The sequence below is a fragment of the Mastigoproctus giganteus genome, chromosome 9, assembly GCF_048544385.1.
Source record: "Mastigoproctus giganteus isolate SK-2022 chromosome 9, ASM4854438v1, whole genome shotgun sequence".
In the NCBI taxonomy this organism is placed as follows: domain Eukaryota; kingdom Metazoa; phylum Arthropoda; class Arachnida; order Uropygi; family Thelyphonidae; genus Mastigoproctus; species Mastigoproctus giganteus.
Genome location: NC_143583.1, coordinates 211,873,857 through 211,884,383, shown reverse-complemented (window position 1 = coordinate 211,884,383; position 10,527 = coordinate 211,873,857).

The window sequence follows — 10,527 nt, the reverse complement described above, 5'->3', positions numbered from 1 at the left end:
ATAAAGCACACTGTTTAAGCGATCATTAGACAAGAGATATCCATGATGGAAAGTTCTGGTTTCTACACATTCTTTCTTTTTAGAACCCAGCCTGAGAAAAAATTAATTTTTTATCCCATACACATTTCTTATTAAACAAAATCTAAGTAACATGAGGAATATGGTTATTTATTTATTCAACATACAAAATAAAAATAAGTACTTATTCTTTTCTATTTATTATATTTACTAGAAACATAACTAACAAAATCATGTCAATTTCAGAAATCAAACTCAACAAAAAATGTGATAAAATCAGTATGTATCAATTTCACTTCACTTAGTGGGATGGCATTAATCAGAGAATGAGAAAGAGAGCAATGAGGAATAAAAAAATAAAAAATAAATAAAACAATGGAAATTAAGGCAGAAGAAGTGTAACGTGACAGTGTTAAGAAATGAGCAGAATCAATAAAAGAATGAAAATTATTTTATAGATAAAATAATGCCATGTAAACCTGGTTCACAAAGAAAGGAGACCAAACCTTTTACATATGAATAAATAATCACAGTGGTAATGTGACACTGACACAGAAGTTAAAGAAAATAAAGTTGAATCTTTTCACATTAATTTGCAAGGTATTTCTGGAAAGAGGACTAGACAACAGAGCCAGAACTAGGCAAGCCTACACCTGGGGCAAAAGTGTTATAAGTATTCCCCCATTATATGCAGGTAGTTAATCTTTTGGTAGCATAGCTAGGGTTGTTGATGCCCGGGGGTGCAACATGTCTGATTGTGACCTGTGGGGCCCCCTGATTGTGATTGATAATTCCTTCAGTTTGTGCCACTGAAGCTCCGTGCCTGAGGGAAATTCCCCCTATGCTCCCCCCTCTTGCTACACCTCTGCAATTTTTATGAATTTATAAAAATTATTATTGCAATGGTCTACAATTTGCATATATTCATTAATAAAATAATTTAAATAATACAATGAATATAACAAAACAAAAATATCAAAGAAAAAGAAACTTACAAATATTCATTTATACCTACAGAGAATTTAATTCTATATAAACTACAAAGAAAGTACATATAACTACAAAGAAATTAGAAAACAGTTTATGTTTACAGGAACTTCCCAACTTACATAAGGGTTGCTTTCCGCAGAATGCTACGTAAGTCGAAATTTCCCCCATGCTTGTGCAGCACTCACAACTGTGCTCGCTGAATTTGATTGAATCAAAAAATAAATGTTCGCTGAACATGTAAATAGAATTATTTATTGTATTGATTCAATTTTTTATCTAATGCGCAGGAAAAAATTACAAAAGCATGCAATTTAAAAAAATTTCAAAATTATAAAATTACAAAAAAAGAGAGGAGGCAGGCATAACATCAGTAAATTTTACCTCTCGAGCATTGTTGCCAGAATAGATGTCTTCAGCTGATAAGTACGCCGCTACAGAGGTTGAGGGCTGTAGAGATTTAGAAGGGATCGGCCACTCAACCTTACGAAAGAACATATTAATGGATGACTGGGCGGTGGCTTTTTTCTTTTCATCATAGATTTCTTTGTAGCAAGCAAGCATACCATTCACCCCTCTGTTAACTTTTAAGAATCGTTCGCTGTCAGGATCCATCTTCTCAAACCTCGTCATTGCCAATGCAATTTCACAAAATGGCATTGCCATCTCTCTGGTGATGAAGCATCTCGGCTCCTCATTTGGTTCATCTTGAGCTTTGTCAGCTATTTCTTCTTTCACTATCACTGCCTGCAAGTCAATAAGTTCTTCGTTAGATCATTCCTTCTCTTCTTCCTCTAATAGCTCCTCCACGTCTTTGGCATCAACCTCCTACTGAAGTAGCTCTGCAACCTTTGCAATCTTATTTGTAACCTCTTCATGTGATTTGTCTTTTTCAAATCCTTCGAAGCCTTTTACATGCAGTGGGCATATTTTCTTCCATGCGCCATTTAAACAACTTTTAGTAATTTCCGCCCAGGCCTTATTAATGTTTTAGATGGCATGGTAAATATTGTGAGATATCAAAAAATCTCTTAAATTAAAATTTTTCTAATTCTCAACTGCAGACAATGCCTCAGCAAATGTTGTGCATAAATAGTATGCTTTTTAATTCGAAATAACATCCTGATCCACAGGTTGGATGAGTGAAGTCATGTTTAGCGGTAGAAATATGACTCTCATGTTTGAATTGAAATCATCTAGATGCGTAGGATGTTCAGGATCATTATCTAATAGAAGCAAAATCCCAAGAGGAACGTTGTTGTCTTTACAATATTTTTTAACCTCGGGAATGAAGCAGCATTTAACCAATCCTCAAAGAGAGATATATTGTTATCCATATCTGGTTCAATCGGAAATGCACGAGTAGGGTGGCTTTATTGATGCCCTTTAATGCACGAGGATTTCCAGAATGGTACACAAGCAGTGATTTAAATCTGTAATCTCCCACTGCATTAGCCCCAAGCTATCTTTTGATGCCTTGAAACCTGGCATTGTATTTTCCTCTTTGGCAATGTATATTTGATCCAGCATTTTTTGTCCAATACAGAGCAGTCCTGTCAACGTTAAAAATTTGCTGCGTCGAATGCCTTCATCAATAATTTTTTCCAGCATATCACAAAATTTCTCTGCAGCTGCAGAATTGGCACTGGTGACTTTTCCGCATACTTCAACGTTGTGGAAACCAGCGTGATGCTTCAACTTATTAAACCACCCATTGCTTGCCACGAACTTGGCTTGGGGTTTGCCATACTTATCCTTAATATCTTCATAAAATACTTGTTGCTTTTGCTTGAATGGCATTTGAACTCGGGGACACTTGCTTTTGAATCTGATTTTCCATCCATATTATTAACAGCTGTTCCATCTTCGATATAACACCTGAACGCTGTTTTGTGATCACTATTGATCTTAAGTGCATTGATCCTTTGACATGTTCTTTTATACGTGCACTGTCCTTTAAAAAATATTCACTGTTGAAGCAGTGAGACCTAATTTCCTTGCAATAGATGACAAACTTTGTCCTGCTTCATACTTCTTAATCATTTTTATCTTCATTTCTAAATCAATTTTGTTTTGTTTCCTAGCACTGCCACCACTTTCACTTTTTGTTAGTCGCTTTCCATTCATCATTGTAATATGTAAATAGGAATGACGAGAAGTTTCTGAAAATTTGTTTTTTATATGATTGAAAATTTCAGTGAAGGGGAAAACATTTCACCATAATAGTGTAAAAACCCAAACAATTGCAGTTATTGGTATTATCGCAAAGGCAATAAGATTGAGTTTACTACCCATTTATAATTAGATGCACTAACAGAAAAGCCCAATAAACCAGAAAGTGCAAATTGTTTTTACTGTTTTATGGTCGTGACCTCCAGAAACGTGCTTTAGAAAATACAGTATAACAAAGGCGTTCAAAATTGATTCTTATAATGGAACATATGATAACGATGAAAGGGTGGTGCAATTTCTATTATAAATATGACCTTTTAGAGAGATAAATAGCTTAGTAATATAGTGAAATTTTCAACTTCCAAGAACTTGGAACGAATTACAAAAAAAAAAAAAAAAAAAGACCAATGTGTTATTGGATTCACAATACGATATTTTCATGATATCTCCATTTATTCATATGGGATGCAAAATATGTTTCCATGATTTTTTTAAGTTTGCACCAGTTGGCAAAAACTTATAAAGTTGAATTTCCATAAGTTGAGTATTACGTAAGTCGGGGAGTTCCTGTATATATCTAGTATAAAATCATAAAAACAAAATATTGCAAAATATAGTATTTTTAACATAATAACATAAACTAAAAATATGCAATGAGGGTGTATTATTTTAATGGATAGTCTATTTGTAAAAGCAAACAGATCAATACTGACAGTTCTGCATTTGCAGATGTATCTTCAGTATTAATTAAGACTTCTTGAACTTTTCTTATTTTTAAGAACAAATATTTTATAGCTCGTTCTTTGGACAAACATGTTGTGTCTGTATGTTCTTAAAGGACATACATACATGTTGTACCTGTATGTCCTTTAAGTGAAATCTTCAAAGTATTCATTAAAATTTCCCAGTGACTAGTGGAACCAGAAAAAAAAAAAAAAGGAAAATATTCTTTGAACAATGCCAAAAAAAACAACCCAGACATTTTGATGCTGCATGTACACCAGCTAAATTAAGACTATATGCCAAGGTACTAACATGGCAAATTCTTTTTTTTTTTTTGTTTAATTATTGCCTGTACGCCTTATATTTTCCTGCCATATTTTCCCCATTATCGTATACTGCCCCATACATCCTTTTCTAATTTGGTAAGAATTTCTGTCGCCAATCCAATGGCAGTATTTTCTTTACTTTCTATAAAATCAATGAAACTCTCTTCTATTGATATTTTTCTGTCAATAATTAAGCATATAAATTAGTCTTGAATTTTATGCGATAAATAATTCACAGTTTCTTTATGATAATTTGAAATTTGTTCTGCTAGTTCTTTATTATAATGACTTAAGTTCATTATAATAAAGTCCCAGCTATCTCATTTGAACCTCTTAATACAAGACTATTTTTTTCACAAAATACTATTGTGTCAAGAATAATTTTTAAAATTCTTCTCCAATTTTCTTTCTCTGTTAAAATTTCTTTTTGTAGAGCATCATTAATTAGTCCAGTATTTTTTAGACTCTTTTACATTGATTTTCATTTTAGAAAGTGTACATGGTGTTTTAACGAATTTTCTTGATTTGGAATACATCTATATAAATGTTTCCAAGAGTTTTTCAAAAAGGCTTTCTGTGAATTGACTAGTGAAGGCACATTGCCAGTATTTTTACTAGTTCCAAATAAAATGCATGGAAAACAATACAAAGATTTACGTTCTTTGGAGTAAAAATCAGTCAATTTCTGTCTAAAACTCACCATTAGCAAGATTTTTTTTCAAACCATTCAATAGAAAATCGATGTCCATCCTCTGATAAAGAATAACGAAATCCTTATCTTTGCCTTGATCCGTTCCATTTTCTATTAAAAAGCATCTTATTTTGTCAGAAATATTTGAAGGCCAAGATGCAAGATTATTTAAGTTCAGCATGATATGATTATTTTCATTTTTTTAATCTGAGGAGAGTCATACTCTGACTCAGTTTTCTGGTCATTTTCAGAATTATTATTATGTGATAACCTCTGTTTCACTACAGTTTTCTTCAGCTTCAAGAATGACTGAACTGCAGCTAACAGGGTTTTCTTTATTTTGGTCAGTGATTTCCACTGGCGCAAACCAATTTTGAAAATTATCTGACAATTTTTTTGCTTCTTCCGCCCTCAACTTCTTTCGAAATTTTGCTCTACTTGGTTGTTTGGACATCTTATTTTTACTTATAAATTTAAAATTTTTAAAGATTTATTTTAATTAAATTTGGAGCACAGCCAAATAAATAACACATAGTTTACTGTAGACATGTATATTAGAATGAAACAATTTTTAAAAATGCTGTTTTTTAAATTGCATTTTAAAATATTGTTTCATTCAGGCATATGCACAAATTGAAATAAAAAAATAGACAAACTCGATAATACATTATTTTAAATAGGAGTTTGCTCACAATCTGCATTTTGTAGTATAAAAAAGTATTTTAACAAGGAAAATGTTCTGCTCAAAAAATTAACAAGGGGGGAACTCTTTACTCAAGAAATTTAACAAGGAGAACTGCGCCCTCCCAATTCAATTACTGTGTCTAAAACTCATTTTGGGAATGAGACAAAAATCAAATTCTAAAACATATATTTTAAATAACTAATAATTACTAATAATTAACCTATAAAAATAAAATATATGGTTACAGTTCAACTAAAGGAAATCAAAATACATAAAAGAAAGGTTTGTTAATAACAATTTATTAAAACTTACTTTTTTAATGTGGAGACGAAACAACTGAATAACAAAATTTTAATTACACTTTTATTTCTTTTAATCTGCAACTACTCACACTTGAGCATTTGTGCAATTCAAGCAAAATACAACTGCCAGCTCGCCAACTGGCTAGCTCCGGAGGACAAACAAAAAAGCTCAGAGGAGTGACGTCACAAAACGGGCATAGCTTATAGAAGTTTATAATCGGAGTTTCTCTGTTCTTTTCGAAATTTGTAAACCACTGTTCCTCATTGATATTTTTTTCCGTAATTGATTATAAATCCCGAATTTATAATTTTTTTCACTCTCACAAAATCAGAAAAATTTTCTGGAATCATATGTAGCATGTACAAAGATAATGCAGTATTTCTTTTAATAAAATTTTATTTTTATTTTAAATAAAGAACACATGTTGACCAGAAGCTATTATCTGTGTCGGGAATATGCCTTAATCTTTTGAGTGGCTATAGAAAGCAGTTGACTAGCATGACTTCTCGGTATGTGGGATAGGTTGCTGCTGCATACATTTTACGTTCCACTTACATTGTGGAACAGTAATCCCTATAATCCTTAACTTGTGCTTTCTAATTGCTTAAATTGCCTAAATGGAGGTGGAAACAAAGCATTCAAGTTGTCTCGTAATTCGTTTGTTATATGGAAATTTTCTTCATTCTAACAAACTTTTAAATGTAATTACAAAAAGGAATTCAAAAAATTCGTTAAACACAGATCCGACTGTAATTAAATCAAAAACGAAGCAATTTTAAAATATTTAACTGGTCAAATGTGCCCTTAAAATGCTACATCTGGTGCTGTAACCCTGCTCATCCACCCTAGTTATTTGTTATTTGGTTTTTAGGAGCATTAGCAACTAAGGCCATATTGCTCTGGGGATATGCGGTGTTCATTCCCTGACCTTTCGGCATCCTCCATATTTGGTGGCTCATGGGCTCGAACCCCGGTCTAATCAAGAAGCATATGCTACGCACTGCTGCTCCTACCCACCTGGCTAGGGAGTCACCCCCCACCCTAGTTCTGACTCTTCTACACAATATAATACATTACGTAGATGATATAACTAAGTGTAAATATAAGATTATTAATGATTTGTCTGAAACAGGCACAATTTTATAATCAGAATAAAAATGTATAATGCAATTCTTACAATAAGACTGTACACCATCAATTTTTACTTTAATATGATGCTATGTGATTATAAAAATCACATTCATGTTGTTAAGTTATTGTTTTTTTGTGAACAGTGTCATTTTTGACAAATGGGATGGCAACATTATTACATTAGTACTCTACATCAGTAGTACAAAAGTTGGCACATTCTAGTATTGAGCACTGTTACAGCTGGTATTGTGTGCATGCATGTACACACACACATACTTTATAATAAAGTAATTTAGTGAGTGTAATTACTTTGCTCTTTTAGATGCTAGGCAATTATAAAAATTGAATGTATTTGTTAATTTTTATATATGTAAACTCAAAACACGAAAGGTATTAGAACTTATAGTACTATAGGTTTTAAACACTTCTGTGCATGGGTGTAAGGTTGAGAAGACTGACGACACTGTTTAACAATAGACTTGAATTGTAATTTTCAAGAAATACATGTTAAATAAGGTTGTTCCAGTAAACAGAATTTGAAGGGATAAATGAAGAACAGCTGGTTCTGTGAGTTTTAAGTTGGACAGTAAATGGATACTGGCTGGTTGTGGCATAAAAAAAAGCTGAGTTAGGGTTGAATTTGAAAGTGTCTGCAATTCTGCCCAGACATGATAGGAGGGAGTATATGATGAGAGCCTTGTCGATCAATTCAGCCCTGGATAGACTGCGCAAGGCTCAAGGGATAGAATTTTTCTCAGCCTGGTCTGTGCTTGTTAACAGGAGAGACTGCTTTTACAGGGATGGGATACACTTAAATAGAAGGGTACAAGAATATTTGCTGATGCTATCGAGGCAGAGTTAGGTGGGTCGGAAAACTACTAGCTTGGGGGGGATACACAGAATAATAGATTAACAGTAGCCGCTGGCAGAGGTGAAAGTGATTCTTACACTGCTTCTACTGAAATGAGTAGCAGCCTGGAAAACAAGGTGCAGGGGATTCCAGGGACTGCTGGGAGTCATTACGGAACAAGTAAATACATGGGCTGTGTTAGGGCAGCTAAGAATAGAAACAGGTGCATGTATACCAGGTGCAGTGTACACCAATGCTAGGAGTTTGGTAAATAAATTTGATGAATTTGAGGTGTTGGTCAAAATTTCAAAGGCAGATATTGTTGGGATAACAGAGACATGGTGTCACACAGATATAACTAATGCAGAACTAGAATTTGGGGAATACAATGTGTACAGGAAGGATAGACAGGATAGGAAGAGAGGAGAGTTTATGCTATTGGTTAAGAAACACATAAAATCCAAGGAAGTACAGCCAGTTGACATGGCTGGACAGTGCAGTGTCGGGTCAGTTTGGTGTGACATAAGCACTGGGAAAGCAAAATTAAGAGGAGTGTATTATAGGCCTAATGACTCTGATGAGTAAAACAAACAACTGTACAGTGAAATAGAGTGCGCCAGTAAATCAGAGTGTCTTATAATGGGAAATTTTAATTTCCCAGATATTGATCGGAATTTGTGGGTTGGTCACTCGTGCACTAGCAAGGCTTTTGTGGATTTCTTGGATGATTGTTTTCTACAGCAGCATATTCTGGAGGGGCAACTACAGGGAGTAATATTCTTGATCTGATTATCAGTAGTGATTCTTCATGCATCAAGAATCTACAGATAAAGGAACCACTAGGTGGCAGTGATCACAATGTGCTGAAGTGTGATTTACTCAAAGAGGCAACTACTATCAGGGGTAAAGGGAAGGGTTTTTGCTTTCGTAAAGGTGACTACAGTGGTCTGAGACAGTATTTAAATGATATACGGTGGGACCACCTGATGATGTTACCAACAGCAAATTCAAAATGGGAAGCATTCAAAGAATGCTTCGTAATCTTGGAAGCTACTAGGCTTTGCCAACTAAGAAATATTGTTCAAGATTTAGGCCTAAATGGTTGTCAGATAAACTAATTAGACATGTGGCAGAGAAGAAAAAATGAATGGTATACATATAAATTAACAGGTGACACGGAAGCCCATGATAGATATAAGCGTGTCTGTAACTAAGTCACAAAGGAGGTTAGGCAGGCAAAGACAGATTACGAGAAATCTTTGGCAAAGGATGCAAAGAAAAACAGCAAAGAGTTCTTTACTTATGTAAACTCTAGAAGGAAGGGTATGAACCAGATTGGCCCACTTGATATTGATGGTTCAACTGTTGATGATCCTGCTCAGGTAGCTAACAAACTAAATGAATATTTTGTATCAACAGTCACACATCAGGAGTTATTCAAGGAGGAGAATTCCAGAGGTGTATTAAACTCTGGCAGTAAGCTAAATAATCTTGTTATAACTGAGAATAAAGTGGAGGAGAAATTGTTGAAGATAAACATAAGAAAGGCACCTGGGGTGGATGGAATCTATCCAGTTATATTAAAGGAGGAAGCAAGCAGACCCTTAGCCATAATTGTGATAGCTTCCTTAGACTCAGAGGAGGTACCCATGGACTGGAGATGTGCAAATGTGACCCCAATCCACAAAGGAGGATCAAAGGGAGACACAGGTAATTACAGACCTGTTAGTTTAACTTCTGTTCTAGGGAAATTAATGGAGGCACTGGTTAAAGAAGCATTGCAGGATTATCTAGACAAGAATTCGGTTATAGCTCGGACACAGCATGGATTTGTTAAGGGGAAGTCTTGTCTCGCCAATTTGATTGGATACTATGATGTGGTCACAAAGGAACTGGATGCAAAAAATAATTTTGATATCATATATTTGTATCTTAGAAAGGCTTTTGATCCTGTTGCACATGGAAGACTGCTGCACAAATTGGAGCAGTGTGGCATTGGACGCAAATTGCTGCTGTGGATAAAGGGATGGTTTAGTGGGAGAAGATAGAGTGGTAATCAGTGGACACTGCTCTTCGTGGACTAATGTTATTGGCATCCGTAGCCAGGTGGGAAGGAGCAGCAGTGCGTAGCACACGCTTCTTGATTAGACCAGGGTTCGAGCCCATCACCACCAAATACTGAGGATGAGGAAAGGTCAGGGAATGACCACCGCATTTCTCGGAGCAATATGGCCTTAGTTGCTAATGCTCCTAAAAACCAAATAACAAACAAACAAACTAATGTTATTAGTGGAGTCCCCCAGGGTTCAATATTGGGTCCATTGTTGTTTTCTGTATTTATTAATGATATTAATGATGGTATGTCAGGTTTAATGTCCAATTTGTAGACAATATGAAGGTTGGCAGGGTCGTTACTGACAGTACGCTGCTGTAACAGGATCTAGAAAAGTTGAGCAGGTTGCTGAGGGGTTTGTTTGTTGTTGTTATTGCTTGTTATTTGGTTTTTAGGAGCATTAGGAACTAAGGCCATATTGCTCTGGGGATATGCGGTGGTCATTCCCTGATCTTTCTGCATCCTCTGTATTTGGTGGGCACGGGCTGCTGAGAGGTGCTAACTGAAGTTTAAACACTGAAAAATGTA